The sequence below is a fragment of the Tenrec ecaudatus genome, chromosome 5 (assembly GCF_050624435.1).
Source record: "Tenrec ecaudatus isolate mTenEca1 chromosome 5, mTenEca1.hap1, whole genome shotgun sequence".
In the NCBI taxonomy this organism is placed as follows: domain Eukaryota; kingdom Metazoa; phylum Chordata; class Mammalia; order Afrosoricida; family Tenrecidae; genus Tenrec; species Tenrec ecaudatus.
In genome coordinates, this window is record NC_134534.1 from 91,085,936 (window position 1) to 91,106,708 (window position 20,773).

At 39.5% G+C, this 20,773-nt stretch overlaps 1 non-coding gene and 1 pseudogene across 1 annotated transcript; one reads left to right on the plus strand and one right to left on the minus strand.

The window, feature by feature from the left end:
- Nucleotides 1-2,129: 2,129 nt before the first annotated feature.
- LOC142449174 (pumilio homolog 2-like) lies at nt 2,130-15,320 on the minus strand (annotated as a pseudogene).
- Nucleotides 8,696-8,859, plus strand: LOC142449508 (U1 spliceosomal RNA). The gene has a single exon (XR_012784666.1). It is a non-coding gene; the product is annotated as a U1 spliceosomal RNA (small nuclear RNA).
- Nucleotides 15,321-20,773: the final 5,453 nt, after the last annotated feature.

Sequence of the window (20,773 nt, forward strand, 5' to 3'; positions counted from 1 at the left end):
ATCCATATAACCTTCTACAAACTGGGTATTCACAATTTAAAGGCAGGTATCATTTTCTCCTTCAGGCTTGGATTTTATTATTTAAAATCCTTGAGTCACACAGGTTGGTGTGCTTCTTTCATGTGGATGACTGCTTTTGTGACCTTCATATTTTATTTTGTTAACCATCTTGTGCTTCAGATTTGAAATTTAGTGTTCTCTTAGTAAAATGTTAATATTTTATTTTCTTCTAATAATACAAAAGTGACATTTTTAGCAGTCAAGGATGTTAATAAAAATTGAAGTAGTAAAACATATTTTCCACTGCAATTTCACTGAGCTATCTGGGGTTTATCTTTTCGCCCTTACAACACAGAGAACTCCTTCATTCAATGAGTGTTAAAGAACATGTAAGAATTTGAAAATTGGATTTCTGGTTTATTATTTGAACATACACTTGAATTGCCTTTGCTAAGTTTTCAAAATGTAGCTTCCCAGATCTCTATTCAAGATCTCTATTCATTTGTATACTGTTAACCATTGCCTCTATTTCCTTTCCAGAAGTTCTAGTCTATGGAACATTGTTGCTTAGCAACAGGTTAACTAGCTCTGCCTTTCTCTAGTCTGCTACAAAAGAGCTCATCAAAGCCCCTATACACTCTTGTTTATCAAATGAACATAGAGATACAGTTTCTTATGGACTATATAATTTTGTGCTTTTAAACTACATCACCATTGTGTTTGAAAATCAACTGCTTCTTATTAAATTTTGCATACAAGTATTGCTGTTAAGTGAAGTGAGACACATCTATTTTCGCTATATTAAAACAAACAAAACATGCAGATTTAATTTTAATTTCTTCCAAAATATCTTTTCTTATTGAAATTTGCTTCATATAATTAATGACTATGAATAAAAAGTTATGACAGGTAATCTTCATATATTTGGTATAAAATTGAAATAACCTAAAAAATAATTTTTGATCCATAATATAATACTATACTTTGAGCAATGAAACCGTGTTTTAAACATCTGAAAGACATTTTAAAGTTAAATTCTATTCTATTGAACTGGGAAGCAGGTAAAACTAAAGTTGAAGCTTAGTTTCTTACTTATTAATAAAAGACCGTACGTTAGGATTCTTCTATCAAGCAAACTGTTGTCAAAGAGTCTAAAAAAATTTAATTCACTTAGAAAAGTTATAACTATAAACTCAAGATTGAATTATAGATATACTTTAAAATTTGGATTTTATGCCAAATAAGATGTAGGAAGCACACTACAGACTCTTTCTCTGCATTACAACCAAGGGAAAATGTCTACATTTTTCTCATTTTCTCCTCCCACTCTTTTTCTGTCTCTGTTTTGTATTTCTTCTCTCCCTTTGATTTATCCAACCTTCTTATTAAAAAAATGATAAGACAAATTGAGTCATTCTTGCTAGAGAATTTGGAAAAGAGTCTCCTAGGAGACAGATCGTATATGTCTCAGGATCCTAGAGAGGAAAAAACTCTAGAAAAGACATTCCTAATTCTGTACATTGGTTGGCACCAATGCTGAGCTGAGTCTGTATAGTCTAGGATAGACCTGAAGAATCAGAGTAAAATCTTTTAAAACAATTGTCATTAGAAGCATGATTCTAACTGGAGAGACAGAGTTTCAGTCTCAAACTAACTAGGTTGATTTTCCATGTAAAATCAATACATTACAGAGAATTTTAATAGGCTACACAGTCTCACACAATATTCAATATGCCCAGAATACACTTCAACATTGCTTGACATTCAAGGATCTAAGAAAATATAATTTATTCCCATGGGAAAAGACAATCAATATATGTGAAGTCAAAAGTGGTCCAGATATGAAATCATCAGGCAAAAAATTTTAGACAGAAATTATAACTAGACTTTCAAAAGTTCATGAGTATTGATTTTATAGTTACAAAACAAATCATAGCAAGTAGACAAATTCACAAATACAGAATTAGAACTATTATAAACTCTGAATGTTGGTGTTTTACTTCTTTTTTTTTTCTTTTTTACAGCGCCACGTGGGTTTATTTGTACAACAAACAGCACAAGAAGACACCAGCGCCATGCAGGCAGCAGCCCAGGGCTCACACCAGTCCCTCTCGCCCCCACAGAGAACTCTACTTTGTGGGAGCCTGGGGGCCTTTGGGAGCTTGAGCTGGGGCAGGGGCGCCTTTGGGAGCTTTTGCTGGAGTCGTGGCCTTGGCTGGAGCATCAGCCTTGCTTTGTGTCTTGGCCTTGGGCCAGCAGAGCCTCAGACCCTTGGCAATACGTGCCCGAGCCCGCTTGCCAAGCTTGGGGTGGGCAATGTAGGCCAGTCGGCTGAGCTTGTGGTTGACGCCCACTGGGATCTTGGCCCTGACCTCTGTGGGCTTCACAAGATCCTTGATGGCCTCAGCGTGAGCAGCCGCAGCCTTGGCGTTGTTGGCCTGCATTTTCTTCAGGCCCTTCTTGTGCTTCTTGGCGAAGCGCATGTTCCTCAGGAACTTGGGGTCCACCCCCTTAAGAGATTCGTATCGTTGTGACCGGGGTTTTTTTATGCCGTTTCTGGGATTGGTTGTGCGTGGTGTGGTTCTTGGATTTGGCCATGTCTGCACCGACGCCTGCAGCTCCCGCGGTGTTTTACTTCTTGATCTAAAAAAAATGCTTACCAAAAGTCACTTGAATAGTGATTTCCTTGTCTGCTTTCTTAAAGATTTACAGTTTCGGAAATACTACATAAGGTAGCTATGATCTGGAATTGATACAGGGTTGTGGGTTGGGTTTGGTTTTCTGCCTTCTTCATAAGTTAAGTAACTCAAGTTATGCAGCAAGCATCTTTTATGTTTTGGAAAACATTCCTATTTAACTCTGGATTATCTGCCAATATTTCCCCCCTGGTGCTCAGTATTGATAAACATTTCTGGCTTCCTTTTTTTTCCCCGTGTCACTTCCTCCGGAACATCCTCATCCTTGTTATCATAACTATATTCCTTCCTCCACTGGAAAATTCACCTTCACTGTATTTCTGACTGTCTTGAACAGCAAAACACTCCACAGTCAGCCATTTGCTACACAATTCCATTTTTATTTTATTTGAATTTCTCTTTCTCTTGTTCATTTTTGTAAGATACCATGACGGTTCATCGCTGGGAAAAAAAAGGAGGCAGCATAATATATACTCTGGTGTCTGTATGAACTGAATACATATGCACAATGACAAATCACCAACAGAATTTGCAAAATGTCTGATCACTGATTGTGATGTGCATCTGTTATTTGCATACTGATTTGTGCACTGAAGAGTGGACATCAAAGTGTACTCACAGTTATAGTACTATGGGGTTATGAACTGAATTGTGTCCCCCAGAAATTTGTGTTTAAATTCTAACTCCTGGTATCTGCAAGCCTGGTCTTTTTTGGAAATAGGGTTTTGGGTGTTTGCTTTCAGTTCGTTAATATGACATAATACTCAAGTAGAGTTCTATTTTACCTTAAGGCAATCTTAGTGGTATCCTGTAAGAGAGAGAGGGAAGATGACCATGTGCAAATAGTGTTATGTTGTAGCTACAAGCCCAGGAATATGTAATGCTTCCAGAAGCTTGGGAAGATAGAAGTGATTTTCCTCTAGAATGTTTGAGGATCCCTACTGGCAGCTTGAAACCACCAGCCACTCTGCGGGAGAAAGATCAGGCTTTCTACCTACGTAAAAAATTAGTCTCGGGAAATCAAAGAGGCAGTTTTATCTTGTTTATCACAGAGTTTCTATGAGTGGAATTGACTCGATGACAGCGACCTTTTGGTCTAGAGCAGGGGTCGGCAAACTGTGGGTGGCAAGCCATATGCAGCTCGTTTGGTGCATACAAGTGACTTTGAAGTAAAATTGAAAATGAAACTAAAATTATCATAGTTTCATTGAAAGGATATTAGACAGAAAATAGTGGTTTCATTTGTTTGTAAAAACATATTTATGGCTCTCAAATAATTTTTAACTCGTGGTGAGGGACAGTATTGGCTTTTCCATCTGAAAAGTTTACCAAACTGCGACAGGGGACACGACTCTCCTATCTCTGTTTCAGCGTCTCATGACCTGCCTTGGCTTGTAGCAACAATAGTTCCTGCCCTTAGGTTGACACGTGTGTGCTAATGCCTTCCACTTTTCTTTTGTAAGGATCCCAATCACATATGAGTAGGCCCCCCAATTCCAGTATGACCTCATGTGAACTGATAATATCATTGAGTCAATTCTGACTCATTGCCACCCTGTAGGACAAGGTAGAACTGCCTCTGTGGGTTTCTGAAACTGTAACTTTTTATGGAAATAGAAAACCACTTATGTTTTTCCTTGTGCAGAGTGGCTGGCTGGTGGTTGCAAACTGCTCACCTTTCAGTTAGCAGCCTGGTGCATAACCACTATGCCATTTTGAAAATTTTCAATCAAATCAGTTTGACTCACAGGACAGAGTAGAATTTCCCCACAGGGTTTCCAGTTGTCATCTCTACTGAAGCAGATTGCCACATCTTTCTCCCGTGCAGCTTTGGTGGCTTTAAATGGCCGAACTTTTCAGGGGCTTAAGTGGAGAGCAAATGTTTTGAGAATGATGAGGACAATGAATGTACAGATGTGCTTTACACACTTGATGTATGTATGGATTGTGATAAGAGTTGTATGAGCCCCTAATAAAACGATGAAAAAAAAATGGCCAAACTTTTAATTAACAGGTGAGTGCTTTAATCACTCTAACACCAGGGTTCTTTTCCACTACACATAGTAACTGAAATTTGAGTAGCACAGTACAATCTTTCCTTTGCCACAATGATGCAACCGTAAAACATGATCATGCAGGATGGAACTATGCAATGTGAGCTTAATAATAATGAATAAGATTATGATTTTCTGTGACCTTTAAAAAGTCTTGTCAAAGCATTAATAACTCTCTTACCGTCAGTTACAAATGTAGGGTTGATTCTCAGTATTCATGTGCTCTAAAGCGTCTGCCAACACTGAATTAGAAAACAACAGAACCATTGCTATAGGGAAATTTGAATCGTCTACATTTGCTCTTTTTCCCCCTTTAAAGTCATTTTAATTTTTCTTTGTTCTTTAATTTACGTATGAATTTTAGAGTGACCTTGATATTTTGAATGAACTGAAATTTTGATTGGGACAATATTGAATCTATAGATTAAGTTGACATTTTAGCAATATTAAATCTTTTAATCCAAGAATGTAATATATGTCTCTATTTCTTCAGTTCTTTGTTAGCCCATACTCAAAGGAAGGAATTAAAAAAGTAAATGAATATTGGGAGGTGGGTATCATTGGAAGTCATATTATAAGCTTCTGTTTCATAGCACAGAGGTGATGGAATATCCAATTGTAAAGTTCCCTATTTTTCCTTCAGATGTACCAATTTTGCTTCCTTTTTTCCCCTGCCAGTTCTGTTAGTAGATAAATAAATAATCATGTGGATATCTTATACTTTCTTCTTCATCTCACCTGTTTTGGAAAAGAACATCATGAAGTAGAAGAGAGGACAACTATCAGGAAGATGGATCGACTTGGGTGTAACAATGGGCTCAACATGACGATGGTGAGGGTGGTACAAGGACCAGGCAGTGTTTTATTCTGTTGTATGAGTTCAGTCACTATGAATTGGCACTGACTTAACAACTTTCTGAATTTATCCATTTATTCTTATGAAGTGACCCTTTTGATCCCTGCTATTATACTATGTTCTGAAATCTGTTTCCTCTCTTATCAATTTACCTACTCCAACTTTTGATCGAAAGTGATTTATGGTATATCTACTTGCAACTGTCAATCATTTTTAGGCTTCTAAAAATTGTAATTTTGTGGTTGTTGTTGAGAATATATAGCAGAACATACATCAATTCAACCATCTCTACCTATACAACTGAATGATAGTTATTATTAAATTCTTTAAGTTTGAAACCATTCCCACCCACCTTTTTCTGAGTTGTTCGTCCCCAATTAACATTAATTCATTGTTTCTTAACTTTCCTACCTTGTCAATTGCTGCTGTTAATTTTATTGATCCCATATAGATATATTTTAAAAGAGTATAATGCTCAAGGCAGACATTCTGTATGAATTAAGCTAACCTATTGTTTGTTTTTAAGGACTTCAGCGGATATGTTTGGTTTAAGGTTTAAAGATTATCAGAGGGTAATAGTTTGGGAGATTGACCCAGCCTCCATGGCTTCAGAAAGTCTGAGTCCATGAGAAATGGAAATGCTGTCCATAATGTCTCCCCTTTGGATCAGGATCTTTCCTCTATAGATGCTTTTATCAAAATGTTCAGTAATGGTAGCTGAGCCTCATCTAGTTCTGGTCAAATGGATAAGGAAACCGTTGCTCATGGAAGCAACTAGCTACATGTTCCATTTCCTTTTATTCCTGCGTCTCCTCCTTCCTTTTAATCCAGGGAAATAGCGATGAATTGCTGTGTCTTAAATTGTGGGAAGCCGCAGCTCTCGCGAGATGTGGGAAGCCACAGCTCTCGCGATGTGGGAAGCCACAGCTCTCGCCACCATTACAAGATGGCGCCGGGCAGTCAGGGCGGTGGCCCAGTTAAGTGGTAAACAACCACTTAGCGCATGCGCGCTGCTGAGATGACGTAGTCATAACTCCACCCTGGAGTATGCAAACGAGGGTTCTGGCGAACTCACCAATCAATGACGAGGGTTCTGGTGAACGCACCAATCAATGCACAGCACGTACCCACAGAGCGTATATAAGCAGCAGCAGTATGAGGCTTCGGGGTCTTTTTCCGCATCTGAAAATTGAACCCGCATTAAACGCCTGTGGAAGAATCCTGTTGTGGCGCGTCTTTTCTTGCTGGCGAGACCTGGCGCGCGACATTAAATGGCCACTGAAAAGCTCTTAGGTACTTTGCAAGACACAGGAAGTAGGACAGAAGCACTAAACATGACATTGGACCAATTAACATGGAATGTCCCATGAAACCAGTACCTTGACCTCCAAAGAAACCAAATTGCATCAAGTGTTTAGATGTACATAACTAGCCTTAGCATCTCTTTCCCCCATCATTTTTTAGTATATTTGCCACATAACTTTTCCAATTCAATTTCTTACAAGTATACAGTTTATGGATAGAAATTACATTAACTGATTGAGCAACCCTAACCTCAACCATTGAGATTTTTCTCCCATGAACATAAACCAAAAACTCAGTATTCCCTTTCTCACCCCTTGTAGCCACATATTTGGTCTCTATATGCTTCCTTCTTATTGCATCTTTATATAAGTGTTTATTCTTTAGTGCTAAAGCAACTTTGAAACCCAGTAGGGCAAATTCCATTTGGTTTCAAGGCCTTGGAATAATCCTCTGTTGATCGTGAGTTCTATCGTCTGGGCCTGAAGCTCTATCCCCTGAGTTATCTTTGGTTCCATGAAGAGAAGCACATATTTGCAGTTGAGTTGCTTTATTAATAAGTGTCCTGCCTGTATAATTTTTGGAGTTCAACAGCCTTCTTTCATTTCATCTTTTCTCATCCCTCTTAATCCAACCAATCAGTAATTCTGATGTTGTCTGCCCACTGCTGTTGAGTTGATTCAGACTCTGAACAACCGTGTTGAGCAGAGTCGACTTCCTGGGTTTCCAAGGCTGGGTAAGGCATCTTTATGAAAGCACATCTTTATCCTGCAGGGCACCTGGTGATTTGTGAACCACTGAACTTTGAGGTAGCAGCCTCGCTTAACTACTGTGCAATCAAGACTTTTTTTTATGTTAACCTTGTGTCCTCAATAACCTTGTATCTCATACATATGTCATTAGACAGAAAGCTTTGCATTGTCTAGATGATCCCACTTTCTAGGTAATGCCATCTCCATGTCTCTATTTTTACCTTCTGCTGAGAGGGGTGAGGGGTCATGAGTCACACTATTTATCCCTTCAAACGGCCTTCTGTGTGATTCAGTACTTTACACTTTTATTCCTTCCAAGGCAAATTATACCCTTCCCAAAGCACACTTTCCTGACCATGAGTTTCCAAATTTTTGCAACTCTTACAGTCTAGATAGCCTGAGAATCTCTCCAATTCAGAAAATTCTAAACTTTTCTGTTAGGCAGACATTCTTCTTTTTAAAAAAAATCATTTTATTGGGGGCTTATACATCTCTTATCACAATCCATACATTCCATCCATTGTGTCAAGCACATTTGTACATCCGTTGCCTTCATTTGCAAAACATTTGTTCTCCACTTAAGCCCTTGGTATCAGCTCCCCATTTTTCCCCTCAGGCAGACATTCTTATATGCTATGTTATCAGGAATTTGAGCTATTATAACAGATAGATTGTGTATAGATTTTTAAAAACTAAGGAACACCATGACTGGTTTAGATGTGCTTTAAATCCCATCTCAGGATTTTTTTGCTATTGGATTTTGTTATGACATAAAGTCTCTCTTATTCCAAGGGGCAATCTTTAAATCACAATCTAGTGTACACTTTCATTATAGGATTGGATATTTAAAGAAATCCCTAAAGGACCTAAGATACATTGGTTCATCATGTTTCAACTTTTTAAGCAGGGTAATATGCAGACATGGGATTCGTCACTTTTCGTTCATTTGTTTTCAGATAATTTGATCCTTCCCACCAGAAGGAGTGAAAATCATGTTTTTTTCCAGCATAATTGTATGAGTAGAGAATAGTTTGGATACTTACCTGGCAGGGAAGATACCATGATCACGAAGGTGGTTTTCCCAGGGCGAGGCTTATCCATTGCACTCTGGATGTGCTGACCCCTGCGATTTCCCCAAATGTGGGAAACTCGACTGCATAATTTGTGGTAGTGGGGGACTGCGTTCGCGCTCTCCCCTAAAAAAAAAAAAAAGAGAATAGTTTGGATGATCCACTCAAGCCGAATTTCTGTGGAAGAATTGTTACAAATAGATAATTATCCCATCTTTAGTGGTTTTGAGAGTCTAATACTGTGGGGGGGGGGGGCGCGTGTTACAAGTTGCTTAAATCAGTTTTATTTCTCCTTAAGCAACGTATAATTTCATTGCCTGAACTGATAAATTTATAAAGTATTTACAGGGTTCTGAATGTTGCTCTGGGAAGCCATTTTGGTAACTATAAGGTGATACCTCATAGTTGCTTTAATTTGCATCTCTCAGTTGGTTAATTGTCATCAGCATCTCTTCACGTGTTTGTGAGCCATTTGAAAGTCATTTCTGGTGAACTGTTAACACGTGTCTTTTGCCTGCTTTTTAACAAGACTATTTTTTTATTGCATTGCAGAATTCTACAGATTTTAGAAACCAGTCCCTTGTCTGTTGTAGCATTGTTAAATACTTTTGTTGTTGTTGAGTCTGTAAGTTCTTCTATTACTCTTTTGATGTGCTTGGTGTCTTAGTTTTAGTACATCACAGTAATCTATTTTGTCTTCTACTGTGTGCTTCCTTTATTATATTTAGTAGTATGTGTGTGCTTTGCAATAGGGCCCTTAAATTTGTCCCTATTTTCTCACTGATAACCCTTATAGCTCTGGAATTTACATTTAGATCTCTGACCTATCTTGGGTTCATAGAGATTCAATTGTCCCAGTACTATTTGTTGAAAAGGTAATCTCTTTCTCATTTATTGCTTTGCTGAAAATCAGTTGCCTGTAGTTGGATGATTTGATTTCTGGAGTTTTCTATTCTGTTCCATTGGTCTATGTATCTATTATTGTACCAGTACTAGGCTGTTTTAACTACTATGTTTATGTAATAAGTCTTGAAGTCAGTTAGTCTGAGGTCTCCTACTTTGTTCTTTTTAAGGATTTCTTTGCATATGCTATGTCTCTGCCTTCTCCATATGATATTGGTAAATGAATTTTTCCAATTCATTAAAAATTAAAGTTGGGATTTGCATCAGAATTGCTGTGCATTTATAGATTGCTTTAGGTACTATTGACATTTTCACAGCATTAAATCTTCCTATCCATGAACATGGGACATTCTTCCATTTGTGTTAGTCTCTCTTGGTTTCCTTTAGTAGTGATCTGTAGCTTTCTTTGTACAGGACTTTTGTTTCTTTGGTTAAGTTTATTAAGTATTGTTTTCTTGATGTCATTTCCAGAGCTCTCTTTGATGGTATACAAGAGTCTAGTTGATTTTTGCTAGTTAATCTTGTATTTGGATACCAAATCCCTCACATGCTTTGAAAAAAATTTTGTGGAGTTTTTGTTTTTTTCTACATATAAAATTATATCATCTGCAAATAATTTCATTTTTTCTTTTCTCAATTATTGTTATAGATAGGTTTGTTGTGCCAACATGGCCAATGAACACATGTGAGATTAATTGAAGGGTAGAGAGATAAATGGCTCAGCGAGCCTCGCCTCTCTTTCTCTTGCTTTTGGATCATCAGACCAGTGTGCGGCTGCCTTGCTTGTTCTATACCTCCATTTGCAAGCTACATTACCTGTAGGACACCTAACCTGTGGACTGTGTCACTGTAAGTTGAGGTTCCTTCAAGATCTGCTTTGCCACACTACTGGAAGTTACATCTCTTGAACTGAGGACTGTTGGACCCTGTCATCTGGCTGACTCTTGGTGACCTGCTTGTTGTTTGCTGCCTGTGACCAGACAGCCTGAATTGCTCCACAGAGGACTACCCCATGGCCCTCAAGGCTTGAAGGACTGCCGGTGTACTAGCTGTCTCATGGAAGTGAGTTGCACTGAGCCATTTGTACTGCATTATAGATTAATTAACTGTTTATTTCTATGTTATCTATGTATCTATCTATCTAAACATATACAAAATTATTAGTGCCCTGGTTTTGTTTCTTTAGAGAACCCTGTCTAACACAATTGTATTCTCTTGATTTTGGGGAAAAGGGTGGGGGTGAGAAGGGGTTGCTCTCTAATGGCTCTGGCTAAACTTCCAGCAAGCCGTTGAAGAGAAGTGGTGATAGAGGTTTCTGGATATATTTTGTAATTCATCCCCACCCAAATCCATTATAACCTTAAACATTTATAAATGAGTGAATAATGTCAATAAATAGTTTTACTTTAATAACTCAACTCCATGGTTGAATTATGGTTTGATAATTCACACACACACACACACACAACTCTTTTCACATGGTTGCATCATCTTCTCCTTTTCCTTTACAGCATTCCATTTGGTGGTCCTCTAGTAGGCTATCTTGGCTATTTTTCAAATCATATTTTTCCAACTTGTCTCATATATGCTTCCTGTGGGTATACTTTCACAAGGTGTAATATGAGCTTGAATCTTATGGATGACTATCTTTCTGTGAGCAGGTTCAGGCATATCAATAATCTTCTCCACCATGTAACTGACATTATTGTCCTCCTTCATGTGAATACCGTCCTTCTGGTATCAAACCTCATCCCAAAGCAAAAGCTCTCTTAACAGAGGAAGTGTGAATAACATATTTTCTACCACATTACTAAAAATTAAAATACATACATAACATTTTATTTTAATATATTTTATGTTATTACCAACATCTCCTTGACTTGAATGAATGTGCTCAACATGGCACATTTGTGTGGACTCAGGGCTAAGATCTTATCTCTGCTTTTAGAAATAATTCTTCGGGTCAGCCATGTTCCAGTATGTGCTGATAACATAATTGCCATACCGATCCTGCACCATCTGCTCTGTATGTTGGTGGCTTTCTTCTAAGACAGGTAAGGTCTGCTATGCAGATGCACTGCTCTAAGGTGCACTAAATTACTCTGCAACCATCAGAATGAGTTGAAAGCACAGATACTTGTCCTTTGAAAGCATCAGTGATGAACTGGCTGAAGACATTCAGTGCACTTTGGCACAACATGGTTTCCATTCTCATCTTTCACACATTTCAGTACATAACCATCTAGCTCGGCAGTTCTCAACTGGTGGGTTACAACCCCTTTGGGGGTTGAACGACCCTTTCCCAGGGATCACCTGATTCATAACAGTAGCATAACAAAAATAATTTTATGTTTGGGGGTTCACCACAACATGAGGAAATGTATTAAAGGGTCGTAGTATTAGGAAGGTTGAGAACCACTGATTTAGCTCCTTTTCCATCTCACTAATTCCCTGTTGACCAGTTGAAATAGATTCTAATGCTTTCTGAATAACACAGTAGACATACATCTGCATCAATATGAGTAGTCATGGCTAATTTTTGATCTAAATCTCCAAACTAAAAAAAGTCTATATAATATAGTTGTCTAAACAGCTGCCATTAACTGATAAACTGCTGGTAGAATTTCACTGAATATCATCTGCTATTCAGCTGGAGGAGTTCTGTCTAGCTTTTCCTGTGTGACTCTAGAACCATGCTGGTCTTGAGAAAACACAGCTACGTGTCCCATCGGGTCTCTAAATTAAAGGTGTGTTAAGTAGTTGAAATCTTCCAATGATAATAATAAAAATTAATGAACAATAATAAATCTACTGCATCCAGAAGGAATCATACCAGATCTACTATACTGAAGTTGAGTAGGAGGAAAGAGATGGCTGCTGAAGCAATCGAGACTGGAAGTACTTGAAGCAACTCTATATTTTGTTTCTTCTGTAGGTGTTGCAGAGTTATCTGAACACTACCATTGTCAGTCCTTTTGATTAACTGTTTAAACTGAGCTCTGAGCCTGTAGGAACACTAACGAGCTCCTACTTCCAAAGCCAAGCGATGAAGTTCCAGGTTGACCAGCTCCTTGAGAGAATGAAGAATTGCTCTGGGAGCCATTACTTCAAGGACTGCTCCCATAAAATGAGTTAGACTGCAGATCTGTGCTTGGCTGCTGCAGTGGTTTCTGACTGCCAATTGGCCAAAATAGACCATTTGTGGTGTCTATAAGATTATTTGCAGTTTCTCTAGCTGTTGACGTCTCTGAAACTTGGACTAGTGCTGAACTAATTAAAACAGGTGTTGAAACTGGAGCTCCACAGCCAGTTATTGCTTCAGGTCCAAACACTGAAACACTGGTCTGATCATAATAGGCAGCTGGAACTAGTTCTTGGTGGCTTGGCATTTCAATAGCAAGACCCTGAAAGTTGGGCTTGCTGCTGCTGCTACAGCAAGTGATTCTGCTTGCTCCCTTGCTGACACCACTCGGGAGTCAGAGGGCGCTGACCTGCTCCACCACAGAGAAACTCTTGCTGTCTAGGCTGGACATATGATGCTGCTTGTTGATTTTCTGTGTTGTTTGCTACAGATGCTGCTTGTTGCTAAAATAAATTGTTTAGCTACATCCCCACGGAGCACCATAATACTGAGGCAGAAACATTGTCAAACCTGCTAATGTCGCCACTGTAACCAATCCTGTTGCAGTAATATAGTTCAGTTCCTGGAGGGGCGGCACTAATAATATATGGACTTGGCACAAATGCAGCTGGAGCGCAAAGTCACCTGAAAGTGCACAGAGCCAGCTCTCTGTGGTTGCTGAGCTGCAGGCAATGCATATTGCAGCTGTTGAGCTGCAATGAATTGAACTGTTAGTAGTATAGTCATCCTCTGAAAGAGCTGTTGCTGGGAGTGATTATCCAAAGGACCTATTGTAACTCTTGAAGAGTTCATTGATACCTGATTCCCAGGATAGTCAAACTATAAGAAATCCAGACCAACTTGTTACATGGCATCCCGATTTTAAGTTTCAGAATTTGAAAAATTCTTCAACAAGTGGTTTATTAACTGTAGTACTAGGAAGAGATTCCATTACTTTAGGTGGGTTAGTACTGGGTCCTAGATGCTAGACTACTTCTGTTGGAGATGCTTGACAATGTACTATGATTAAACTCTTTGCAATCGGCATCTGAGATAGTTAATGTTTATTGTGCCAACCTGGCTGATAAACACATGTGAGGTTAATTGAAGTGCAGAGAAATAAATGTCACGGTGAACCTCGCCTTTCTAATTCTCAGGTCTCTTGCTTTCTGATGGTTGGACCAGGGTGTAGCTGCCTCAGCCAGTTACCTGCTTTAGCTGGCAAAACTCACTTCTTGGAAGACATCCCTGAGGAAAAGCCACATGGACCTATCTTGTTGCAGCCCTGGGTGCTGGAGCAGCCATGTGGAGACCCTTGCCAGTGCTGAAATACTTACACGTTCACCGATTCAGCTTTCCTCCTGCAGTTGGCATCATTGCATGTGTTTTGTGAGATGGAGGAGGACTTTTTGGATTGGTGTCAGACATATGGACTAATGTTGGACTTGTGGGCTTGGACAGGGATCCCAAGTGGGTTGGGATCTTTTTTTTTATGTGCACTTACCCTTTATATAAAACTCTCTTGTGTACATATGAGTTTCTGTGGATTTCTTTCTCTAATGTACCCAGACTAACACATTATGGTACCAGGAGGGGGATAGGTCCATGTGGCTTCTCCTCAGGGATGTCTTGCAGTAAGTCAGCCTTGACAGCTGAAGCAGGGAACTGGCTAAGGCAGCTGCACCCTGGTCCATCCATCATAAAGCAAGAGACCTGAGAACTCGAAAGGCGAGGATCACTGAGCCATTTATCTCTCCGCCCTTCAATTAACCCCACATGTGTTTATCTGTCAGGTTGGCACAATAAACATTAACTATCTCAGCATCCATTCCATTTGACAAACCTCTGTCATTTATTTTAGAATCACCATTTTCCTTTATTCTAAGATCTGATTTTGTTCCTCCTCAAATGGCGAAAACTTGCCTTTTTATTTTATTTTTCAAGGCCCTATCTTCCAGTAGCTCTAGTGCCAAAAGTTCCTTTCTTAAATCAAGAATACAATTTATCAGCAGGAGAGGAACTTAATACATATTCTATCATGCTCACACCATAGCCTGCACTCTGCATTCAGGGAAATAGTATTGTATTTATTTCACGGTTTCCAGGAAAACCCTGCCCAATTCTTCTCTGTACCCTAATAGGCTGGGACACTGAATGGTGAGATGTTGCCTGTGCAGCCTCTCATTATTACCCTCCCTTCTTTATCCTCAAGAAATATGTGTTTTTGTCCATCTTTTGTTGAATTATCAGGGTTCCAAACTTTTTGGTAGATCAAAGCTCTCCCATTGACTGAGATTCTAATGAAAGAACTTGGAAAATCATGATTCATCTTATTCGCAGATGAAACGGATCTACTGCAGCCCTGTCGCCTCACCCAGAGACACTGACCGTTGGGCACACAGCAACATCCTTCTTGGCCTTCTTCCCTCTCCTTCAGTGGCAGTACAATCTTCTTTCTCCTGCCTCTCACCATCCCCAGCTCTTTCTCTTTTCCTTCTTCCTCCAAATCACTGCAAGTGAGACCCAGAGACTCATCTCTTTCTGGTTGTGTTTTGCACATGAGCATCTTGTCATGTGCAATGCCATTCGAATGCTCGTTTGGTGAAATATCTATTCCAGTCCTTTGTTCATTTTATAGTTGGGTTATTTATGTTTTAGTTTTTAGATTGTCCACGTTTTACATATATCTTCTTAGATATAGGATTTTCCCCAGTTACGAACTTTCTTTTTCAGGAGAAAGAAGAGACTTTCTACTCACAAGGGCAATTCTGTCATGTCCCATAGAGTCACTCTGAGTCAGAATTGACTAAATAGCAGTGAGTTAGTGAGCTTGTCATTTCACTCTTTTGATGAACAAAAGTTTAAAATTTTTATTTCCGTTGTCTTTTGCTATTTGTGCTTTTGCTATTGTACGAGATAATCCACTATTGAAAGCTAGGCTTGACCACCTTTTTGTTAGTCTGGCACCATCTGGTTCCTTCACCACAGTTTGCTATAGCACACAGATCTTCAATGGTGTCTTCACGAGGGCAAGCATCATGCAGGGCTATGTCACAAATTAAGTGTTCTTAGACTGGGGCTAGAATTAAGTGTGAATCCAAAATTTATTTTTATAGTTATGATGTATATATGTCTCTAGTTCACTTTGGAGTCTCATTCTAATTTTATGATAGAGAACATTATCAATAGTCCCCCTGAGACATAAGGGTGTTCTATTGATAGCGTCATTGATTGAGCCAATGATATGAAATTGAAAACACTGTTGAGAAAAAGAAAGTATACGAGTATAGACCACCTATGAATTGCAATATATGAACTGTTGATTTGTACAGGTTAAACCCTATTTACACAAAAAATGGGGGTTGATGATAGGGCAAAACTTCTGAGATAGTTAATGTTTATTGTGCCAACCTGGCTGATAAACACGTGTGAGGTTAATTGAAAGGGCGGAGAGATAAATGGCTCGGTGAGCCTTGCCTTTGTAGTTCTTTGGTCTTATACATATGAGTTTTTGCATGGAGGCTGAAGGACAGATTGGGTTTGGAACATGTGTCTAGAAGCACTCCTCTTTCTAGCCTGCCTTGAAAGATTTACTTTCATAGTAGTATGTTTAATCGCCTTGTTTGAAATCAATAATAATAATAAATCTACATGGTTTTAAATATGGAGGTTAAATCTACATATATATATATATATTTAAAATTTTGATCTCCAGTCAAGGATGCAAGAAAAGAGTATTCATAGTGTATTATGGTCATTTTTTTGCACTGTTAAATACTATTATACTAGTAACATATCTAAGAGCTGGACATGGAAGGTTAACATCCCAGCCAGCAGCCCATAGAAAATAATAAACCTGAACTTGACACCAGGGGGACTGAGATAGTTAAAGCTTATTGTGCCAACCTGATCGATAAACACATGTGGGGTTAATTGAAAGGCAGAGGGATACATAGCTCAGTGAGCCTTGCCTTTCGAGTTCTCTGGTCTCTTGCTTTCTGATGGTCAGACCAGGGTGCAGTTACCTCAGCCAGTTCCCTGCTTTAGCTCACAAGGCTCACTTCTTGGAAGACATCCCTGAGGAGAAGCCACCTGGATCTACCCCGATGCAGCCCTGGGTGCTGGAGTAGCTGTGTAGAGACCTCTGCCAGCGCTGAGATGCTTACACATTCACTGACTTGGCCTTTCTTCTGCAGTTGGCATCATTGCGTGTGTTTTGTGAGATGGAGGAGGACTTTGTGGATTGGCATCGGACAATGGGTTAATGTTGGATTTGTAAGCTTGGGCAGCACTGGGTTGGGATGTTTTCTTGATGTGCACTTACCCTTTATATAAAACTCTCTTATAAATATGAGTTTCTGTGGATTTGTTTCTCTAATGTACCCAGGCTAACACAACTTCCAACAACAGTAGGCAGAACCATGCCTACTGATTTAATACATGTCATAAGAAAGCAATAAATAGTAAAATAGTGAATATATGGTAGTCCTGGGTCACCATTCATTGGGCACCCTCAAAGCAAGAGATGTGAACCAAAGTCCAACAATCCCCAACTCCACAACATTGGGATAACAGAGATCTGCTCCTTCTCACACTAGGGAGTTTTATCCTTAAGGTGAGTTTAAGATAAAGCCCAGATCTCTTAGTGTACAAGAATCTCTCTGGTGGTGGCTGATGAAGGACGTTGTGCACCTCCACACAACAGAGTCTTATGTCCCAGTAGCATGGGTCACCAAGGGTTGGATAGAAACTAGGTCAAAAGTATCTAATTAGGAATTTGAAAGGAGCTTATTCCCCCTGGGGTTCAGTATATGTATTCTTAGAAGGGTTTTTCCCAATAGAAGGTTACTCCTTTGCTTTTACCCACCAACAGAAATGTAATCACCTTCTCCAAGACATACATGCCACCGTCACCCTTTCTTGACTTGAATTTCCCGGAATGTTCTCTTATTCCTCATGTAGGAATATGTGAGGGCTGGGACGACCTTAGCACAGTGTTGTACGACAGCAACTGAATGGTCTTTTCGCTCTCACCCATCTAGAAAACCTGACCCTAGCTGAGGTGAGGGCTCCTCCATCAATATATACAGGGGATGATATTTGGACACTAGTCAGGCTCTCTACTTTTTTGGTTGTGAGACTGGTTTAGAAATTTACATGACCTGAGAAAAAGAAGCCTGTATTCATTTTGGTGTTTATTCCTACAGCAGTGAACTCATACAATATTTATCCTTTTATGATTAACTACCTTCACTCATCCTAAAGATTACCAGATCCCTCCTTGCCATGAGGTGCTTCATGGATTCATCGTTTTAGGGATGCGTATTATTCCATCTTGCGCATGTAGCAGAGTTTCTTTGTTTGGCTTGTTCCCAGCTTCTTACGATTGTGAGCTGTGCTGCAATAAGCATGGGGGAGCGTGCATCTGTTTGTATTCTGTCTCTTACCTCTTTGGGTATATGTTCACTAGTGGTATTGCTGGATCATATGGGGTTTCCAGTCCTAGTTGTTTTAGGTAGTGGCATACTGCTTTCCAGGATGGTTGTACATGTTTACACGCCTTCCAACAGTGTACAAGAATTCTGTCTTCTGTGTATTCTTTCCAGTATTTATCGTTTTCTGGTTTTTTTTAATTGGGCTATCATTTTTGGTGTAAGGCTTATTGGAGTTTCAATTTGCATCACCCAGATGCCTAGTGCTGGTGGACATTTTCTCATGTGGTTGTTAGTCATTTGAGTGTCATTTTTGGTGAACCGTCTGTTGTCTTTTGTCCACTTTGTAATTAGGTTGAGGTGTTATAAAGTTTATTATTCTCTTGTTGAGGTGTTATAGAGTTCCATATATTTTGGTAATTAGACTCTTTTCTTTTGTTTCATTGCTAATCATTTTCTCCCAATCTGTGGGCTGTCATTTTACTCTTTTGATGTCCATAAGTGTTTTATTTTTAGCATGTCCTAATCATCTGTTTTGTCTTCCATGGTGTGTACTTCCTTATTATAGTTGGTAGTCTTTGTATATTGTACAATAAGGCCCTTAAGTTTATCCCAGTTTTCTCATTGATGATCCTTGTGTCCCTGGGTTTACATGTAGGTCTTTAATCCATCTTGTACTCATATTTGTGCATGGGGAGATATATGGTTCCTATTTCATTCGGCATACAGAGATCCAATTTTTCCAATACCATTTGTTGAAGCGGCGGTTCTTATCCCATTTGTTCCTTTGTTGATGATCAGTTGCCTGTCGGTGGATGTATTTACTTTGGGGTTTTCTATTTCATTCCATTGGTCTATGTATCTATCCTTGTACCAGTACTAGACTGCTTTGACTACTGTGCCTATAGAGTAGGCTTTGGGGTCAGGAAGTGCAAGGCCTCCTACATGGTTCTTCTTTTTAACAAGTTCTTTGCTTATCCTGGTTGTCTTTCCTCTCTATATGAAATTGGTCATTAGCTTTTCCATTTCTTTAAAGGATGAAGTTAGAGTAGAAGAGAGTCTCACAGATGGTTAAAAGACATTTAGTAATGACATATCAGACAAAGGACTTATTACTAAAATCTACAGAATCTTGCAAGCTTACAAGAACAAACAAAACAAAAAATGAATAGTCCACAGAGGAGGTGGGCAAAAGACGTGAACAGAAGATTCACAAAGAGGGAAACTGGAATGGCTAAAAAACATATGAGAAAATATCCTTGATTGTTAACCATCTGGGAAATGCAAATCAAAACAATTATGAGATACCACCTAACACTCACAAAGATAGCCCAATTAAACAAACAAACAAATAATCAGAAACTAAGAAATGTTGGAGGGGGTGCAATGAGATAGGCACTCTCATTCGCTGCTAGTGTTCTTGTAGATACGTACAGACACTGTGGAAATCGATCTGGTTATACCTAAAACAGATGGAAATCAAGTTACCCTACGACCCAGCAATTCCACTACTGGGAATATACCCAGAAGAAATAAAAAGCAGACCACAACCAGACATCTGCTCTCCAATGTTTCTCACTGTGTAGTTCACAACTGCAAAAAATTGGAAACAGTCTAAATTTCCATCAATAGATGAATGGATTAAAAAACTGGTGTATATGCACAATAGAACACTTCACATCCCTAAAAATAGTGATGAAACCCATGGAAAGAGTTGGAGGATATTATGTTAAGTGAAGTTAGTCAAGCACAAAAGGTCAAGTACAATATGAGTCCACTGAGGCAAGTTCAAACAGCAGAACATGCATAAGAGAAAATGCACATAACACAACACACAATTCCTGGGCCGAGGACCAGATACTCTGGCATGAGCCACACCAAACCAAATGATTCATATGTCATCAAAAAAAGATGCCCATAGCTCGTGTGCTGGAAGGCATCTTCCTCCCCCTTCCCCCACTCACATGCCTTTAAAGCCCACAGAGGGGTGGGAGAAGAAAAACAATAGCATTGGGGGTCAAGGGCACTAACCCACCCAAGAGGAGGGTATTGTTTTTATATCTATAGAAAGGGAGAGTGAGAGTAGACCTCATTACTGTGTGTGGTCAATCCTTGAGGTCAATGTTCCTGCTCCGTGCAGCTCATTCCCAGAGATGACTGCAGGGCTGGCCTCAGCTGGAGACATGGCATCCTCTCCCTAGATGACAGTACGACAGAGACAACCCTGAAGGTACAGCTCCGGAAGAGTGGCTGGTCTGACCTGCCCACTTGGGAGCAAACCAAGAGGGGGTTGCAACATACCAGTGATAGGAGTGAAGCCACGAAGTCTTGAAGAATCCCAATTGTAGACTTCTGGGTTGGGGAGCAGCACTTGGTACTCCATCTGAACTGGTTGGAGATTAATCACAAGGGGGACACACTGAAATTCTAAAGGTGTAACGGGTTGGGGGTGGGGGTGGGCACTATACAGTTCCATCCCAGGATGTGTGCCTTTCAGACACAAATGCTGAAGACTGAAAGGGTATGTGTGCTGTTAGATGAGCCGGGTCGGGATACGGAACCCTGGAGGAAAAGGGAGCTGGCCTGA